The sequence below is a fragment of the Protopterus annectens genome, chromosome 12.part0, assembly GCF_019279795.1.
Source record: "Protopterus annectens isolate FY-2018-M chromosome 12.part0, PAN1.0, whole genome shotgun sequence".
NCBI classification, from domain to species: domain Eukaryota; kingdom Metazoa; phylum Chordata; order Ceratodontiformes; family Protopteridae; genus Protopterus; species Protopterus annectens.
This window is the reverse complement of record NC_056746.1, coordinates 1,038,558,702-1,038,580,354: the sequence shown is the minus strand read 5'-3', so window position 1 is coordinate 1,038,580,354 and position 21,653 is coordinate 1,038,558,702.

Here is a 21,653-nt window from a genome sequence, read left to right as displayed (position 1 = left end):
GTAGAAAATTCCTTTTCAGTAGAGGCCTAGGAAGAAAAACTCCACAAGATACAGACAGAAAATAACATATATATATATATATATATATATATATATATATATATATATATATATATACATACATACTTACATACATACATAAACAGCATAATGAATAATTTGAGCATACAATAATGAGAAAAAAACAATGATTGTTTGAGCATACAGTAGTGAGAAAACAAAAGCATCGGCAACATAACATATGAATAGTGAACATACAAACAAACTATAATCATGATACAAACAATACAATGATACAAAAAAAATCATTCAAAGGTAGATCAAGACAATAGTATAGTTATGGTAGGGTGAAAAGGAAATTCACCCCAGGAGCAAAGTGCTAGAGGACGGGATCGGCAGATCCTGATCAGTTTTCACTACATTATTAGCATTCAGAAATTAATGCCAGTATTATAATTATGGTCAGAATTGAAACACTTAGAGCTCCACCTGTGGCATAAACTGTAGCAGCTGCTTGCTACAAATATACCTTACTTATAACTTAAGAGCTTTAGCACTCCGGTGCATAAACTGTAGCAAGTTCCCCAGGTGACAGAACAGCTAGCTACTTGTCTAGATCAGGATGAGAGCTTAGATCCAAAGCATTTTATAATAGCAGGACAGTGGTAAAGTGAACTTTCATAACAATGTAAAGTCAAGGAAGATAGAGTATACTGCAAATGACAGGTAAATGTAATAGTACTAGATAAGATTGAATAATACTTGACAAATACAGTAGAGAGTTGATTATGCAAACGCCAATTATCCAAAACATCAATTATCAGAATCAGCCTTCCAAAGTTTTTGGATAGGAAAAATCGTAAAGTCTGAATAGGTAAATACTATATATATTTGTTTGAGCATGTTTTTTGAGCTTGTAGCCAGCTCTTGTGTGCAAAATATTGTTTATTGTCCACTGGAATTGCTGAATGATTGAAAACTGTAGTCCTATGTGCAGACAAAAACGAGATTTAAGTTTTTTATCTGGTTCAATTATATGTTTGATTATTTGAACAGTTTGATTATCCGAACTACCCCTGGTCCCAACTAGTTCGGATAATCAACTCTCTACTGTAATCATTTTAGAACATGTTGGGATAGAGTGGATAAGGATAGTTTAGGGGGATTAGCCAGGTGTGGTGCAACAACAAAGCTATAGACCTGTAGGTGCGGTTTCAATAGTATCTTAAAGGCTTAAAGGATTTCATGTTGTTAGCTTATCTGAGTGACATGGGATTTCTAAATTTTAAAGACTTGAGATGAATACAGTGATTCACCTGCAGTATTGTTTGATTTATTTGGGTAAAGTAATAATTTGTCAGTAGAGCAAAGAGTCCCAGATGGGGAGTAAGGGTGGATAATATTTTTTAAAGTTAGGCTTTTTTCAGGTTGGAAAATTAAATTGTGAACAGTTTTTAATACTAGATAGTGAGGCAATCCTTACCAACATATCCATTTTAGTACAATAAAGTTATGGGATTTACAGGGCATATCAGCTGTGAATTTAGCTATTTTGTTACATTTATTTTAGAACTTTCAGGTTGATAAATATGGGAACAGCATATAGGTGGATGGGTAACAGTAGAGTAGAGGCAATGGTTTACCTAGTCTGGTTAATCTGGGAAGGTTTAGCTTGATATAGGGTGCCAGGTTTTTTGCACATTTTGCTGATAGCTTTCTTTATGTAGTGGTCAAATTTCATGGGGTCACCAATGATGGCACCTAGAAGCTTTGTATGAGTTACAAGTTCAGTCTGAAGAAGTAATGGTGAAGAGCATTGTTTATCTGTGAACAGAGTGAGTCTGGTCATCTTAGGGTTTAGTAGTAATTGAAAGTTACAGAGCCATGTCTCAATGGAGTTGAAGGATTCCTGTGGTTTTGTAGGCTTTGTGTGGAATCATCAGCATATTGAATAATGATAGCATGTTTACTTGTGGTATGCAGGACATTTGTAAAAAAAAAAAAAAAAAAAAACATTGAATAGCAAAGGATAAAGGGTAGACCCTTGAGGCACCAATTAGTGCACTAAGACAGATGGAGAGATTTTCCCAATTTACAGCTTGAAGTCGATCACTAAGGTAGTTAAGGTAGCATCTTTAAGTCATATAAATTTAGGTCAAGTTAAAACAAGTGAACTTCATAGGTTCATAGGTAGGTACTAGGCTATCAGCCTTGGGGCCTATATACACCTAGCCAAAAAGGTTCCCTGGCTTTCATCACCCAAGAAAATTATTTTCCTGTGCCCCTGTCAAGTGGTGCCGCTAAAGTGATCCCTGGAGTGATCACTTCTGTGGCACTTCTTGACAGGGGCACAGTGACTTCTTAAATGGTTATAGGGAATGAAATGCATTAACATTGTAGGCACTGATAGACTATTTGGAAGAAAAAATACATCTTACACATTGTGGGCGTATACCTGTTGATTGAATTACACAACATCAAAAGTCATATCTCTGAAGCCAGATTGCACAACTTAAATAAAATAACTACAGACATACTCTTACAGCCATGCTCATTAAAATACAAGTCAATGGCACCACAGCAGTGTGAAATACAAGTGATGATAGAAACCACTGAAATGTCAAAAATTAATCAATTGATGTTCACGCCTAAGCATACAGCTAGGTTAGCAAAGATAATGACGAGCAGTTATAAGAATGTCCTTAGTGACACTAATAATCAAGTTCTTTAAAGTTTTCATCAGAAGACATCAGCTATATTTCACCACAACCCTTCCCCTCATTACATTGTATAGGTAACACACCAATATAAAATGAAAATGTAATGAGGGACCTAAGTACTTGGATTGATTGCTCCCTCTCCTTTGACCATCATGTGACAACAGTTGTCTGAAAATCCTTTTATTTAGCACAGCTAATTGCCAAAGGAATTTCATAAAGATCTAAAGAGGTAATCACTTCATTGTACTCAGCACTGATCAGACCAATTATACAGCACTTTTGGGGTGTATCTCACTAAACACAACAAGCAATTAGAAAGACCTTAGCAAAAAGGAAACAGGCCTAAAGTCCCTGAGCTACCAAAAGAGGCTGGAAGCTCTATCCCTTTATTTAGTGTATGTTTATAGACTTTTGAGGGGAAATCTCTGCCTCACTTACCATCCCATTAGAGACATGATTACCCTGAACATCTTGTATCAATGCAAGTTTAATTTTGACATCAGTACTAAAAAAGAGAGACTTAAATCTTCACCAAAAGATACATAGAATATGGTGAAAGGACAAGTTTATAGCACAGTGCCTTCCAAACCTTTGGAATATCCTCTGCATGTTAAGCAGTGTGACTCACTATCTTCCTTTAAACATAGCATAGATGACTGGATGGATACCCACAAATTTATTCTGGGATTGACTGCCATGACCTTCCAGCAAAAAAGGAGATGTGGCTTGAGGTAGGAAACTGGCAATATGTGAATGGTCATAAGATGAAGTAGTCCTGGAGTATCTGTAAATCTATGAATGTATACGAATGTCCTTAGGGACAGTAACAGTCAAGAAACATCATATCTCCCCCATATGACATCAGCTGAGAGAACTATAAGGACAATAGTAATCAAGAAATGTCATGATGCCACCATAAAACAAAGGAAGGTAGCCCAGTGAGATGTTCTATGAGTGCAGTGAAGGCAGTAGACACAATACAGGAAATAGCAGATGTGACAGAATATAAGGGTGTGTAGTAAACACAGGACACAGGGTGTTCTAAACAACAGACCAGTCACTAAACAAAGTTACTCAGTAGTAGGCAGTGAATAGTGGAGATGTGGGCAGATGATAGGAAAGGAATCAAACAAATATGTAGACTCTGAATGTAGGGAATGTCATAGATATAATAGAGGACAGGCACATCATAGGTATGGTCAAATAATATAGCCAATGTTTACAGCCAAGTATAGACAGCAAGAGTCATAGACAACAAGATAGCTTTAAATGATGTGGATAGCACCACGTCTTAGAGGGGCAGATTGCATCTTGCATGCCAGGGCAATCAGGTAGCTCTCCATTTTATTGGAAGAGCTGTTTATCAGAAAGGTGTGTAATCATTGTTCTCATTCCCTGTATTGCCAATACAGTCACGGAAAGGAACAGGGTGCCTCTCAGCCACGATGTGCTGGTGAGCACTACCTGTGGTGGATTGCTATGTCACAGTCAAATCTGGCATATAGTCACTCTGACATTCAAGAATGATGGTGCCATTCATCAGTACTACCCTCTCTGTGTTTAATGATTATATAAGGTGAAAACTGCACGTAATCATTTGTATATACTCATCAATGGCATATGTCAAACCAGGTACAGACCATTCCTGGAAAATCAGCATGATCTGTTGACCATATCTTCCCATGATGATAAATATTGTACTCCTAGGAGTGACACCATAATCTATACCAATTATTAAAGTTGGTCATCCTCTGTTCATATCATGGCATCATCACTGGGGAAGGTAGAATTCTGCTCAATGCTAGCTTCATTCCATCCTGAGACACATACTCCAAGAGCTCCATCATGTCTCTCTTCATATAGTCCAAGGAGGTACATCTCTGGTCATTTACACCCTCATGGACTCTGACTGAGTCATACTGGTACTTGCAATCCAATGACTTCAGGGCATGCGTGATCTTGTAGATCCTGTCCCCTAATAGGCAACTGACCATGACTTTCTCCTTACTCAGTCTGCTTAGAGGTACATCTGTGAGTCTTACAATGGAGTCTTCTATGACCAAAATATTCAGTTGTGTGGTGGCTTACCATATGGGCTTAGTAGGTGACGGGCCATGAGATACATCTATATGTGTTGCAATGAGTGTGATTTTGGTAGAGTGCTTTGGGGGCTACTGAGGCTATTTGTTGTAGGTGCAATATCTGGGAGGAATTTGGAGTTTAGGAAGATTACATTTAAGGGCCTCAGCATATGTATCTATATGTCTGATCCATCCTGGGTGTGATGGCTGCAGTGTATGAATTACTCACAAACTGAGTGGCATGATGAGTACTTTGCCTCCATTGTGTAACTATGTCTGTCACGTTCCTTAGTTTGTTTAAGCTTTAGTTGGTTGTTAGTGAACATGAAGCAACTGCTACATCACCTCAGGATGCCCATGTCCAACAAGTTAGCTGGCTGCAGAGATAGCATAAAACTTCATATCTGTTGATTCAGGCCCTTACTGCATGAGCAGATGGTTTGAAAATAATAACACCAAGTACACTGGGAAAATAAGAGATGCAGAATTTAATACTGAGAGCGCTCATCCCAGATACACAGACTTCATCAGAATAACAAACATAGCAATCATTCTCAATTAATATAAGCTGCCATATCAGATAATTACTTAAGTAACATCATATACCAGATTTATATTAAACCAATACAAATACATGTATCTTATAAAATCCCATATTAACATTAATAGAAAATAGAAAAAATAAAAATAAACTACAATTTCAAAGTGCGCAATTTCAATACACAATTTATAGAAATATTTTAGCTCAAGCCAAGGAATAAAGTTGTTTCCAGTAGCAATTGCCACCATAATTCTTTATATTCCAAATACACCTGCCAGTCACCCCCTTTTTAGGATGGAAAGACCTTTCCAATATAAAAAAACTGAATGCATCAAAATTAATATATATCAAAGTATATTTGTAAAGGGCATTATTAACATCACACTTCTGTATACTATAAAGATAATCACATATTCTGTGTTTTATTGGTCTCTCCATTTTGCCCACATAGAATGCCTGACATGACTTACAACAGGCTAAATATATTACCCCTGCTGTATTATAATTATAATTATATCTGCCCTTACAATGAATGTTTTTGGAGTAATTGGCAATATTAATTTTTTTATCAGTGTGAATGTATGGACAATATGAACAGGCTCTACAAATTTCAATGAGATTTGGTAGCTTATATAAATTAAGAGTGATTGCTATGGTTGCTGTTCTGATGAAGTCCATTTATTTGGGACGAAAGTGCTCATTATTAAAGTGTGTACCTCTTCTTTCCCAGTGTGTTCGATGTTATTATTTTTATTAGTTTATTTATTTATTTATTTTACATTTGTTGACTGGGCTAGTCCAGCTGGATATATGTCCATTTTCAGTAGAGGCCTGGGGAGAAAAGCTCCAAGACAGATACAAACAGCCAATAAGTAATTTTTACATAAAAAAAAAACAATAAGTAAATATAGAAGATATTATATACATTTAACAGTAAATAACATAAAACTATATACAAAGTTTAGAGCAAGATAATATAAATATGCTAGTGGCTAAAAAATAGTATCCAGGTTCTTACTAAATGCTTATCATTGCACTACAGAAGATTAAATTAGTGGAGAGAGAACAGCTAGAAAATATATTAGTAGCATTAATGATAGGTTAGTCAGGGTTGGTACAAGGGCACAGCCAGTGTGTTTTGAGGAAGGTTTTAAGTTTTTGTCTGAAGAGTGGTAAGGAAGGAAGGGAAGTAAGTTCAATAGGTAGAAGGTTCCAGTTTTTCCCAGTTGTGTTTGAGAATAGAGAGTCCCCAGCCATGTTGTGAGACTTGTTGATGTTAACTAGTAGTTTATTTGAAGAACACAAGGCATTAAGATTTTTGTAGGGGGTTATGAGGTCTGAGAGTATTGGAGTATTGTTTGGCTGGTAAAGGACCTTATGGGCAATTGTAAGTTGGTTGAGTTGAAGCTGGTTTTGAAGTTCAAGCCATCCGAGTTGCTTAAGATTCTGACAGTGATGGGTTCTGAAGGGTTTACCAGTGGCAAATCTGGCAATATTATGATAAGAGGTAGCAAGTTTGAGAAGATTCTTTTTGGATAGGTTAATGTATATTGGTGAGGCATAGAGCAGAGTAGAGATTAGATGGGAGTGGGCAATGGTAGTTCTTGCTATTGGAGTAAGGAAGGGTTTGACTCTGTACAGGCAGCCAATTTTTCTGTTAACTGATTTTATAGTGTTGTTAATGTGGGTGTCAAAGTTAAGGTAGTTGTCTATTGTAATACCAAGGAGTTTGGTGGTGTTAGAAATGACTGAGATATCTATTGGTGTGGACCTACCAGTAGGAGTAAAGAGTAGGAGCTTTGTTTTTTTTTTTTTTTTTTTTTTTGGGATTCAGTAGAAAGCAGCACTTTAAGAACCATGTCTCAACTATGCTAAATACTTTCTGGGTTTGGCATTGTAGTTCAGAAGCAGATTTAGCTGTGCAGATTAATGTAGAGTCATCTGCATATTGTATACAAGTTGCAGTGGGAATAGCCAAGTAGAGATCATTAATAAAAATTGAAAATAAGAGAGGACCTAGAATGGAGCCCTGGAGAACTCCCAGTGTGACTGGCAGGTGGGATGATAGATTATTTTCCCAGTGCACTGCTTGTTGCCTATTGCTCAGGCAGGAAGTAAACCACTTTATAGATTGAGTATCCAGGGAAAGCGATTTGAGAATATTGATAAGCAATGTGTGGTTTACCATATCAAAAGCCTTTGAAAGATCAATAAATAGTGCTGAAGAGAGTAAATTGTTATTGCGGTTTCTATTAATGGTGTCTGTAAAGGATAGGAGGGCAGAGGTGGTACTATGGAATGGCCTAAAGCCATGTTGGCCCTTAGCTAGTAAGTTGTGTTGAGTTAGATGGCCTATTAGCTGATGGTGAATGCATTTTTCCATTACTTTTGCTAAGGGGGATAGAAGGGCTATGGGTCTATAGTTAGAATATTCATTGGAGTTGCCACCTTTGTGTAGGGGATAATGTGTGAGACTTTCCAACTAGTAGGGATATATCCTTCTTTGATGGTTCTGTTTATCAGGATGGATACAGGATAAGCAAATGCTCTGGCTGCTTTTTGTAGGTATTCAGTTGGGATTTAGTCAGCGGAAGGGGTACAAGGCTTCAGTTTTGCTAGGAGTTTGAAAATAAAGTTAGTGGATATAGGTTGTAATAGGAAGGTAGGAAAACTGCTTGTTATGGGGGTGGGAATGCTAGAGGTGTCAGGAGATAGCTGACTGGCTAGAGTTTGGATGGCATCTGTGAAGAAGGAGTTAAAGTCATTAGCAGTTTGGATGGGAGTCTCATGGTTCGCTCCTATTGGTGTTGGTGTACTGGAGTGTCCTGGATAAAGGAGTCTATTGATATTTGTCCAGAATCTTTGAGGGTTATTTTGGTGTGTTTGCTGTATTTTTTAGTAAAAGTTTTTTTTTTGTCTAAGAGTATGGCTTTTTAGTAGCATTTCTTATTTGTCTAAATGTCTGTTGAGTAGATGAGCTTTTGGTAGTTTGCCACCTAGTCCAGGCTTTATTTCTAAGTAGGATTTTTTGCCTGGTATCTTTGGTGAGCCATGGGGCTGGTTTTGACCTAATGCTTATGTTACGTATAGGTGCATGTTGGTCTAGGATAGTTAAGAATTTAGAGTTAAAGTATTGGACAGCCTCTTCTAATGGGAGGGTTTTTAGACAAGTCCAGTTACAGGCACTAAGTTCGCTCAGAAATAGTTCTTGGTTAAAATGCTTGTTGGAACGTAAAGTCCTATATGATGTTGGGTGGGAGATATCTATTTTTTGCCTAATTATATAGGTTAAGCAATGGTCACTTACATCATCAGGGAAGGTGCCTACTTTGTATGTTTGGTGGTGATTATTGATCAGAATCCAATCTAAGGTGCTCTCTTTTTGGTTTGGTGTGTTAATTCTAGTTGGGGAGGTGATGGTCTGAGAGAAGCCATGAAGGTTAATATGAGAAGTAGTATGCTCAGTATTGATGCACTTCCAATCTATATTGACATCACCTAGGATTAAAGTTTCTTGTGGGAAGGTTGCTGTGACCCAGCTAAGAATATCCTCTAAGGTGATAATATTATTTCCAGGAGGTAGATAAATGCATAAGATATTTATGGATTTATTAGAATTAAGCTGAATCTTGGAAATAAGGATTTCTGCATTATTGTCCTTAGGTGGGGTATAAGGTGAGGTAGTAACTTGTAGCCCTTCTTTGAAAAGAATTGCTACTCCCTTTCTTTTTGTTCGGTCATTTCTTAGTATATTATATCCTGGTGGGATAATCTCATTATCTTGGGTCTGTGGTTTTAACCAAGTTTCTGTTAAACATAAAATGTCAAATGAGTATATGTCTAAGAGAGAATGGAGATGAGGAACTTTATTGTTGATGCTTTGGATATTGAGATGTGCTATCAGAAGAGAATTGGGGAGTTTAATGGGGCTGGGTGGGATAGAGGGATTGGAGGTATAAGCATCAGTAGGTAGGACATTTGCAGGGCCTGGGTTAGGCTGGATATCACCATTTTGTAAGGGTTGAGTTTTTACAATGTACAGTGCATAATGTAGATTACTTATTAGAAATTGATATTTATTGGTTGAGGGATTATAGTATTTAATGTGGGATAGTCTGTGGAACTTTGCAAGTAGGTAGCTAGGTGTAGATATTATATTTATATTATTTGGAGAGATGAGTATATGAAAGGATGTTTGTTTAGTTGGGTAGTGAAACCAAGAGTAATGTAGGTGCTCAAAGGAGGTTAAGTGATATGCTGAGGTTATAAAAGATAGTAGTGTGGCAGTAAGTAGTAGTTTCACAAGTATTGACATGGTTGTGGTAGACATGGTGAGAACAGTTGGTTGCAGGATATTAAAGATAGCTAGGAGAGGTAAAAGCTGTAATAGACAAGGCTTACATGGTAAGGCTAGGAGGAAAAGTATTAAGTAGTTAGAGCTGTAATTGCTTAGGTACAGTAATAAGGTGTGGTGCTAATTGTATCTGAAGGTGGGAGTTTGTGATTTGTTGGTTGGAGAGGAGGGTGTGGCCAAGAAGTATAAGTTTAGTGGCACTGGGGGTGGGTGAGATTTGGGGGTAGGGTAGGGGAGCGAAGTGAGCCCGCAGGGCGAACGGAGTGGGGTTCAGCTTGTTCTAAGGAGTTTTCACAAAAAACAATGTGGGAAAGAGCTCAGGTAAGTCCCGAGGTAGATAAGGCTTTAAATGAATAGTATAGACAGAGTTTAGGCAGGCTGGCAAGGTCAGTATAGTTAGGGAAATAAAAGAAGATTAGAAGAAAGTAGTGAAGCTAAGGAGTGTTACAAGTAGAGTAGGAGAAGGGGGGAAAGAAGAAGGAGGCAGGTTGGTTGGTCCTGGTGGTGCTTAGCTCTTAGTTCAAGGGGAGTAGTTTTTAACAGTTTAACATACAGGCAGAGAGCACATACATGAGTTTGTTTTCCTTCTTTTAAGGTGTCAGGGACTGATAGGCAATATCCACGAAAATGATGTGGTTGGTATTTAGCTGGGGGTTCCTGAAGAGTGGATGAGAAGCCTTGGATGAAAGTAGTCCAGGGGAAGGATGTCCTTTACCACATGAGTTTGTTTTCCTTCTTTTAAGGTGTCAGGGACTGATAGGCAATATCCACAAAAATGATGTGGTTGGTATTTAGCTGGGGGTTCCTGAAGAGTGGATGAGAAGCCTTGGATGAAAGTAGTCCCGGGGAAGGATGTCCTTTACCACATGAGTTTGTTTTCCTTCTTTTAAGGTGTCAGGGACTGATAGGCAATATCCACGAAAATGATGTGGTTGGTATTTAGCTGGGGGTTCCTGAAGAGTGGATGAGAAGCCTTAGATGAAAGTAGTCCAGGGGAAGGATGTCCTTTACCACATGAGTTTGTTTTCCTTCTTTTAAGGTGCCAGGGACTGATAGGCAATATCCACGAAAATGATGTGGTTGGTATTTAGCTGGGGGTTCCTGAAGAGTGGATGAGAAGCCTTGGATGAAAGTAGTCCAGGGGAAGGATGTTTTGATTATTTGTTTCATTTACACTGGACCATGGCTGTGTTTTGTATTTAGTTTATAGTTGTTTTTAACATTGCCATGGCCACCAGAAAGGATGAGGTTACATTTCCAATGAGGAACACTACAATGGCTCAAGATGGCATATCTCTTGTGGAGAATATCTTAATCGAGACTGAGCAATGCTGTTAGGCTTTTAAGCCAACTTAGCTGTAATCTAACAGCTGATTCACAGGGCATACCAGTAAGACAGCCTTGTAAAATTCCGGCAGTTGATTTGCGAACTGCTGAGGGAAGTAAAGGAACAGCTACTGATCACAGTAGACACCTTACTTACCTAATGGATTATACTAACTGTGGTGGTACAGGCTTCCATGATTGGTTAAATCAATCATTTTCATTCACTTGTGTCGGAGGGGGAGAAAATGTCAGCATGCACACATCTCTTGAGTGTTTTTCTAAGTTTGAAAAAGTTAAAGAAATTCAAAACACTACAACTAGATAATGCTTTTCTTCAAGAATGTATAAAGAACCACAGGGTTCCTAAGGGTCTATGTTTCTTTAAATTTTTTAACAGAGTTTTTATGGGCTCAGCATTTCATTGGGACTTGATGGATATATTTAACCAATTGGGTCTTGGGTTAATTTCCTTGATTATTAAGGAAAAAATTGAATAATGGACATTTTGTTGAGGAAAATCAAGGACTTGAAGGTATTTATTACTAATGATTTACTGTTTTAAAGTATATCTTATAAATATGACAACATTAAGAAAGTTAGGAATGATTATAAGATTAATTATGATTGTAAATGCAAAAAAAAATAGTTGAGATACCTGAAAGACTATGAAACAGAAAATGTATATTCTTTGAACAACAGGTTAAGAAGAATTAATTGAAATATTGGTGTTTCTTCTAGTGAATGTGGGGTTGTTCAGGATGGCAATGTTAATGTTTCTAAAACTAATGAATTTTTAAATACTAATGATTTTTTGGACCCCCCCCCCCCCAAGATGATCAGTGCAGTTAGTGCAACTCAACAATTATATGAATATGTACAACTACAAGAGGGGGAATCTGAACACGTCCAGGAGAAACAGCCAATGGGGAGAACATATTAAATTTTGATGTTACTGATAATACTGTATTTTTATATAAAGGTTTTAAGATTTATAATTATAGTAGCTTAGTAGTTGATGCTACATCTGCTAGTTTATTTAATAAATGATTTACTTTTGTACCAGTCACGGATACTTGCTTAGTGGATTTACTTATAGAATTGAAAATGTTTGTTAGAAAAAATTATTTACAATTTGTCTCTGATGATGGTGGAAGAAATGGTGAGGGTTTGAAGAAGAAAAGTGTATTTAATGCCCCCTGTCAATTTTGTTTTGAATCAGTTTGAAATATTATGGAGGCAGAGCTTAGGAACTTGTTTAGTATGAATTATATGAATAAATATTACAAATTGACTAAACAAGAAGCTAATTTATGAAATCAATTAAGTTATGAAACCAGATAAGGAGGGTAAAGTGGTCCTTATGGATACCATGATAAATAACCAGAAAGTATCTGTTATTATGGGATACTGACATCTATATGGTGGTTTCACATCAGTTGAACTTGCTTTTAAAGCAATAGATATCATTTTATATAATCTTTTGATGTCAGGTGATCTAACAAAGGGGGACTACTACTATATGGTTGTACACAGACCTGTTGTATCATCTTTTTTGGTATCCCTAAGACACAAAAGTACAAATGACCACACGTAAGACCTTTGGTGGCTTCTGCTGGTTCTAAAACAGAGCCTATGGCAAAATATATTGATTTCAAGTTAAAACTCTTTTTAATAATAAAATACATACTTTAAAGGACTCTTGGAAATTTTTATAGTTAATTCAGAATCTTGAATTTGATGTAAATACAGTATTTGTTACTAGTGATGCAAAAGATTTATTTTCAACTATACCACATGATACTAGTCTAGAATGGTTTATGCAAGCAATTGCCTCTTTCAAAAATCATACTGACAGGGAGGTTAGAAATATTTATTTAATGATGGAACTTGTTCTTTATAATAACTTCTTATTTTTTGAAGGAGAGATTTTTTAACCAAATAAATGGAGTAGCAATGGGTGCAGCTTTAGCACCAGTATATGGTAACATTGTAACTTGGTGTTGGGAGAAACAGATTATTTTTAATCAAATTTTATGGAGAATATTAAATTTTATTTCAGATTCTTGGATGCTATATTTCTAATTTTTGGGAGGGTCCTTTGGATAGTTTAAATCAATGTATATGATTTATTAATATCAAGTATTTTTTTTTAACATTTACCCATAGCTAGAATGAATTTAATATCAATTATTTAGATGTGGTATTGTATAAAAATAGGGAAGAAAATAAGTATGAATCCACTATCGTAAATCCATGTTTTCTAATTCTTATTTATTATATAGCCATCACCATTTTTTGGCAAAAATATAGTTTAGTAAAGGGACAGATGTTAAGATTATCACAAATGATTTCTGAACAAGAATGATTTTTGAAAGAAATAGATATATTAAAAAAGCTGTTTTTGTGAGAGGATGCCCAGCAACATTATGTGAGGAAGTAGAGAGAGAAGGGATTTCTAAGAGTGAAACCAACTTTAAGCCAATTTTGGAAAGGGGAAAATTAAGGAATGATATTGTTGACAGCCCCATTATTAAGTTTGACAAAGTAATGGTGTTACTCTATAGAAGTAGAAATAATAAAATTAAAGAGATTATACTAAGAAATTAGAAGACACAGGTCGACAGTCAGAGATCATTAGTGACAAAGTTGTGTATGGAAATTAATGTTATATTTAAAAGGAAAAGACTCTGAAAAACATTTTTGAAGGAAACATTGAGGGCAACAATAGGTGTGGGTCTATGGAAATTTGTGCAGCCTGTTCATATTGTTTATACACTTACACTGGTGAAAAAAAATTAATATTGTTAATTACTCCAAATACATTTATTGTAAGGGTAGATATAATTGCAATACAGTAGGGGAAATATATTCACCTGTTGTAAGTCATATTGGGCATTCTATGTGGGCAAAATGGAGACACCAATAAAATGTAGAATATATGAACATCTTTATAGTATACAGAAGGGTGATATTAATAATGCCATTTACAAACTTTCTTTGATATGTATTAATTTTGATGCATTTAGATTTTTTATATTGGAAAAGGACTCTCCATCTTTAAAAGGGGTGACTAGCAAACATATTTGGAATATAAGGAATTATGGTGGCAATTGCTACAGGAAGCAAGTTTATTCCTTGGCTTGAACAACAATATTTCTATAAATAGCGTTTTGAAATTGTGAACTTTAAAATTCTAGTTTACTTTTATTTTTTTTTTCTATTGATGTAAATATGTGATTTTTTAAGATGCATGTATTTGTATTGGTTTTATATAAATTTAGTATATACCGCTAAGGTGATTAATTAATGATGCTATTTTAGAACACATATACGTGTTATTTATATATTGTATATATTACTTATACATTTTGTATATGCTATTTATACATATGGCTGTTTAAACTTTGTTTTATTTATTTTTATCAAAGTATGTACAGCAATTTAACTGTTGGCCAATGCATTTTAATGAATGTTCAAGTTATGTTTTTGCATGGCTTGGTATGATTCTGCTTTAAGAAATTCTTAATTGTCTTATTGATCAATTGAATGTGGCTTTTGATTGGAACATATTTTATTTAAATAGTGAGCACTATGTGTATTTTTTTTCTGATGAAGTCTTTTATGGACGAAAAGCAGAGATAATGAAGTTCTGGTATACTTAAAGTTGACTGCAGTTCTCTCCTGATATTTTACTGTGGTTTGTGATTTGTTTTTTAAATTAGACTTTTATAGCACACAATGGATTAATCTTCCTTTTTCTTGTTATTTAATTTGTGTTGATTGGAAGTAACCAACAGTTTCAGGAGTTGGGGGATGAACTGCTTGGTTTTGCTATACACACTGTTCCAGAAACACAAGAACTAAATTTTATGGGGATGCAAATGGCTTTAAACAATAAACAGAAGTTTAAATATAAAGAAGTTATTTAATCCGCTTGCAGGGCAAGTTGATCATTTGAGAAGTTACTGTCCATCTCAATAAGTGAGTTCAAATATATCCAATTCTGATGCAAATGAACTTGCTGTGCAGTTTTGCAATATAAAACTTATGGATGTCTGAGGCGAAGGTAATTTATTCAAAGATGTCTCGTCTGTTTTTCCCACCAACTATAATACTTTTGGAGAGACTATTTTTAAAATTTCAACCATTATTGAGAAGCAAGAGATAATAAATAAATAAAAGTGGAAAGATTGTTCAAAAAGTTTTGATCTTTGACCTTGGAAAATATGTATTTTGAGCAATATATATCACTGAATGTTGTTCCTAATGGACTTAGGTTTTTCAGATTCCTTAATGGGATTACCTACTTTTATTCAGAACTGGTTGATTTTTTTTTCAATAAATCTGGCATGAAGAAACTCATGTGCCATCTAAGGGAGAATATAAAAAGGACAGATGAACAAGTGCTAAAATCTTACAATCTATTAGTGAAATGAAAGCTGATTATGGCAATGTTTTTATCTCCCTAGAGAGATTTGAAAAAAACAGTGGAGGTTCAAAAACAAAAGAAAACTCTTAGAGACAGAGAAGCTTATGAATAAAAAATACTTTTCCTCTGACCGATTCTCTTGTCAAATGTAAAAACACAGCTGCAGTTAAACTTGGTGCAGTTTCAACAGAAGAAATGTATTCCCCTTTAAGAGAAGAATCTACAGTTTTGAGTGACAAGCAAATGAACTTAGACCCAGATATAAATAGCTGTTTAGTGGAGGCGGACATTTCTTTGGGAGAAAGTAAATTTGCAGACACTTTTGAAGACCTTCCTTTGTATCCTATGAATGAAAGGAGAAAAATTGTTCAGAAACTGTTTGAAAAAACATTTTTCCACCAAAGAATTATTTCCAGTTACTTAGAATTAAATGAGGATCAGGAATCAACAAAAAAGGACTAAACTGTTTAATTTTAATTGACTTTCAATTTTCTGCCATTCAAAAAATTATTATGTTTTGGGTTGAATTTTGTCCCTTCACAGAAGGCAAATTTGTACAATACACTTTTACAAATACATTTTATTCTAGAAAGCTTAATTTACATCATTTATTTCAAGGGATAAGTAGTAATAATTGTTATTTTAAACTTTCTGCTTATAATCCTAAACTATAGAATGCCCTTGAAGTCTCTGAAAAAAGCTATGAAAGTGATGTTAGGAAGCTACTTAGCAAAAAAAGTGGAAATCCATTTTATAATTTAAATGTTGAAGAGAGACAAGCATTGTATGAAATTAGAAACTTGAAACACATATGCACTATTAATGCAGACAAAGGGGGGAGTTGTTATTATGTAACAGTTAGATTATGCAAATGCCATTGAAAGAATGTTGATGACTGTTGAAGAATATAGGGAAGTCAAGTTAAAACATATACATCGTGGGTATAATTATATTAAAGCTTATTTGTATGACTTGCTTATGAATGGTCAGATAGACTACAAACTCAATAACTTTATGTTTGTCAACAACCCCAACATAGTTTTTTTTACTCAAAAAGAAAGAAAATGGATCATTAAGTTGGGTGCCTTATTTCATCCAGGACTTAATGACAAATTATGAGGTTTTGTTAATTATGTATATTCATTATGGATTTTATATGTATCAATAGTTTACTAATATATGGTTAGCTATATACATATTTCATCTGAGATTATAAGAATATTGTTCAGTTTGGTAAAATGCCTTATATGTACTTGGGGGTTTAATTAGTTAAATGGGGGAAATTATGTCATAATTGAGAATACAGGATATGTATAAATATTATTCCTGAATTATGTATGTAAGATCACTGAAGAAGGTTTGATGTCGAAACCGGTCTGAAGGAAGGGAAGGAATAAAACATATTGGTTGCCTCTGAGTGCTGGCTCTTTGCTTTGTTTCAACTAGAGATATTACCAACAAACTAAAGGTGTTGCTATGGGGTCAGTGGGAGCATCAGCCTTTGCCAATTTGGTTTCGGCCTGGTTGGAGAGTGAATTACTACACAACATCACATTTCTTGATAATATAATTTTCTTTAAAAGGTTTGTTGAAGATTTGTTTTATATTATGAAAGGCAGTTTTAATGACTGCAAACTATTTTTGGATGAATTGAACAGAAGTACTGACTTCTTAGAATTTACCTTAGAGAATACAGGCCTACAACTACATTTTTTTGCATATTACTTTGAAATGGGATATTAATAGTCATTCTTTTGAGAGTAAGATTTATAGAAAAAAGACTTTTTCTGACTGTTATCTGCACTATAATGCTAATCATCATGAATTTATGAAGAAACATATAACTTGTGGGCAGTTTATTCAGGCCTCTAGATTAACAATAGCTGATTCAATTTTCAAAGAGGGAATTCATTACCACCTCCTTTTTTTTAGAAAGTGGTTATAAACAATGTAGACTGGCATCCAGTGCTATTGAAATAATCAACAAGAGAAACACCTTTTTTGCCCCATATTACGCCAGCCCTTGGACAAAGCCAAGTGTGCCAACAATTTTTCTACTATAAACAGCACGTTAGTTTTCACATTAGTTATTTCAGTTGATAACTTTGTTATACGAAAAATTATTTGTGATAACTAGAGTAGTTTAATGGGCAATGCTGATTTGTACAAAGCAGTAGGAGACAAGCCTTCTTTTGCATACAAGAAAAATGTGTGCTTAAAAATGTTATTACAACATAACAATACTTTGGAGATACCTGTCATTTCTTACAAAACTAGGGGGTACTTATGGGTGTGTTTTTGTAGTGCCTGTACCTTTATTAATGAAGGGCCCTTCATTATGTTATCACACTTGGATAAGACTTTTACAGCCTCAGGAAGAATGATATGTACTACCAAAGGGGTTGTTTATGTCAGTGTCTGTACAAGGTGCAAAGCATTCTACATAGGTATGACTACCAGAGCACACAATAAAAGAATATAAGAACATTTATATGCCATCAAAAAGAAATACACTAACAGTGCTTTGTACACACAGCTTAGTCTATGCTAAGTTCAAAACATTCTTGTTTTTTGTTCTAAAACACGTTAGATGACAAAAGGAGAGGTGATTATAAGAATCGCCTAGAAAAGAAAGAAGCTATATGGCAGATTAGTTTGAAAGCTGATGAATTCCCTGGCTTGAACAAGGTTATTAATATCAAGTGCTTTCTAAAGGATAGAAGGCTCAGAAAGTAGTTAGAAACAAAGTATATACATTTTTTCATATGTAATATATTTTTATCACACACATACATGTTATTTATTTATTTTTATTTTTTTATTTTACATTTGTTGACCGGGCTAGTCTAACTGGATATATGTCCATTTTCAGTAGAGGCCCGGGGAGGAAAGCTCCAGCATAAACAGTTAAAACGTTAACAATTTATAAAAAGGACATGTATATTAAAATTACAGTACAGAGGTAGCATTGTTTATATGAATAAATATGATAATACAAATTATGGATTATAGACAGTATATATAAAGGTTTGCTAGGGGAAAAGTAAAGAACAATTATTAGACCACAAAAACAGAGCAGGTGTAAAGAGAAAAAGAGTTGGTTTGAATGCTTAGGTTAGTGTGTGGGGATGGGATTTGAGCAGGAGGGGCATGGAATTTCAGTCTGGGTTAGAACAAGGACAGAGCCACTGGGTTTTAAGATGTTCTTTGATATGTTTTTTGAATAGAGTAGTAGAAGCTAGGGTAGATAGTTCAGAAGGAGCAGATTCCATTTTTTCCTATAGTATTAGAGAAAAGTCACCTGCTTTGTTGTTAGATTTAACTAGGGATACCAGATGTTTATTGGCAGATAGACAGATTTTTGTATGGTGAAATGAGATCTGTGAGGATAGGGGTATTTTTGGGATAGTGCAGGATTTTATGGGTAATAAGTAGTTGTTTACTGAGTATAAGGTTCTGTATTTCTAGCCATCCAAGTTGTCTAGGGTTAAGGCAGTGGTGAGTTTTAAAGGGAGAGCATGTGATAAATCTAGCAATGCTATTATAACATGTAGAAAGTTTTGAGAGGTTGTGTTTAGATAAGTTAGTATATATGGCAGAGGCATAAAAGAGGGTAGAGATGAGGTGGGTCTAGGCAATAGTCTTCCTGGCTAAGGGGGTAAGGAATGGTTTAATTCTATAGAGAGAACCAAGTTTTCTGTTAACAGACTTTATGGTGGAGTTAATATGGTCATCATAGTTAAGGCAATTGTCAATCGTAACTCCTAATAGCCAGGTGGTAGTATCTGGGGTTATGTTGGTGGCATTATTAGAGGTAATGTTAAAGAATGGATTTGGTGATTTATGAGTTGGCGTAAAAAGGAGTAGTTTTGTTTTTTTTGGGATTAAGGACGAGGCAGTGTTGCATAAACCAGTTTTCAACACTTTGGAATACATTTTGGGTAACTGACTGGAGGGAGGCTAGATTCTTAGAAGTACAGATTAAAGTTGAGTCATCTGCATATTGGATGCAGGTGGCTTGGGGTGTGTTCAAGTGAAGGTCATTGATGAACAAGGAAAAGAGAAGGGGACCTAAAATAGAGCCTTGTGGGACTCCAATATTTACGGGAAGTAATGATGACAGATTGTCTTTCCAAAGTACTGCTTGTTGTCTGTTTTGAAGGTAAGCCCTAAACCATTGTAATGCTTGTGGGTTAAGAGAATAGGAATTTAGTTTGTCTAGAAGTAAGTTATGGTTGACCATGTCAAAGGCTTTTGACAAGTCAATAAGTATTGCAGCAGAGAAGGAGGAGTTGTTCCGATTTTTATTTATAGAGTCAGTGAAGGAGAGTAGTGCAGTTGTAGTGCTGTGGAATGGTCTAAAGCCATGCTAGTAGGTTGTTTTGTAGTAGGTGGTTAAGTAGTTGTTTGTGAATACATTTTTCCATTATCTTAGATAATGGAGAGAGTAAGGCAATAGGTCGAAGGTTAGAGAGTTCAGTGGAAGACCCACCTTTATGAAGAGGGATGATATGGGCAACTTTCCAGATGGTTGGAATTTTAGCTTCGGAAATAGTTCTATTAATGAGGATAGATATGGGGTGACATAAAGCCTTTGCAGCAATTTGAAGGTATTCTGATGGGAGATGGTCAGCAGATGGTGTACATGGTTTTAGTTTTCTAAGTAGTTTGTAGATAAGAGATGTACTTACAGGTTGTAGGTGAAAGGTAGGAGTAGAAGAGTTGGCCGTATTTGGTAGGGGAGTAGAAGAGGGAGGTAAAGAATTGGCTAGGTTTTGTATGGCTTCAGTAAAGTAGTTGTTAAAGGTATCAGAGATTTGATTGGAATTATTATGGTTGAAACCTGATGGGATAGGAGTAGTAGGGTGTCCTGGCTGAAGAAGTCTGTTTATCCCTGACCAAAATTTTTGTGGGGTATGTTCAGTGGATTGTTGGAGGTGTAGGTAGTAGTCTTTTTTGTCTCTAATGGTGTCTTTTTTGGTGGCATTTCTTAGCTGTTTATAGAGGAGGTGATCAGATGGACATTTGGTAGCTCTCCATTTGGTCCAGATTTTATTTCTGAGGAGCATTTTTTGCTTTGTTTGTTTAGTTAGCCATGGAGCAGTTTTTGTTTTCATTCTGGTAGTGCAATAGGGTGCATGGTAGTCAAGAATTTGAAGAAAATTAGTGTTAAAGTAGGTCACAGCTTCATCAAGTTCAAGATGGGTTAGAGGTGACCAGTTGCATGCTAGCAATTCATTTTGGAAGCTATCAGGATTAAAGTATTTTTTGCAGCGGAAGGTTTTGATATTATCAGTTGCTGACACATGAAGTTTTTTTTCTAGTAATATATGTAAGCATATGGTCGCTGATGTTATCGGGAAGGGTACCTGGAGTATAGATATTAGGGTGGTTTTTGATGAGGATCCAGTCAAGAGTAGTTGCTTTCATGCTAGGTTTGTGGATTCTAGTGGGAGTAGTTATTAAATGGGAGAACCCAAAGAGATTTATGTGGTTAGTAGGCTTCTGGGTATTGTAGGTGAACCAGTCAATGTTGAAGTCGCCCAGTACAATGGTCTCTTGGGGTAGTTGGTTAGATAGATAACTAAGTATGTTTTCAAGAGTATTAGTATTATTACCAGGAGGTAGATACATACAAATTAGGTAGATAGATTTGGAGTTGTTGATTTGGAGTTTGATAGACAGTGCTTCAGTTTTAGCATCTAATGATGGAAGCACATTACAGGGGGAAAGTTGGAGATGAGATTTGTAGAGTATGGCTATACCTCCACCTTTTTTGTTTATTCGGTCACATCTAAGGATATTATAGCCTGGGGGGATAATTTCTTGGTTTAAAGTGGATGGTTTAAGCCAGGTTTCAGTGAGACATAGAGTATCAAAAGAGTGTAGATGAAGTAGTGCATGTAGGTGGGAAATTTTATTGTTGATACTTCTAATATTTAGATGTGCTATAAGGAGGGAATTGAGTCCTTTAGCTAGAAAGGAGTGTTGGGTAAAGTTAAATTGTCAAGGTTGTTACTCTTGTCATTGCTGGGGCCAGGGTTAGGATGAATATCACCATGAAGGAGGAGGTGGTGTTGTGTAAAATATAGGTATTTAAAGATTTTGTTGAAATTATTGAAGTTCTTTCCTCTATACTTGTACGGCATGCTTCTCATGCGGTAGGTTTTGGCAGTGCCCTGCACAGATGCAGGCACTAGAA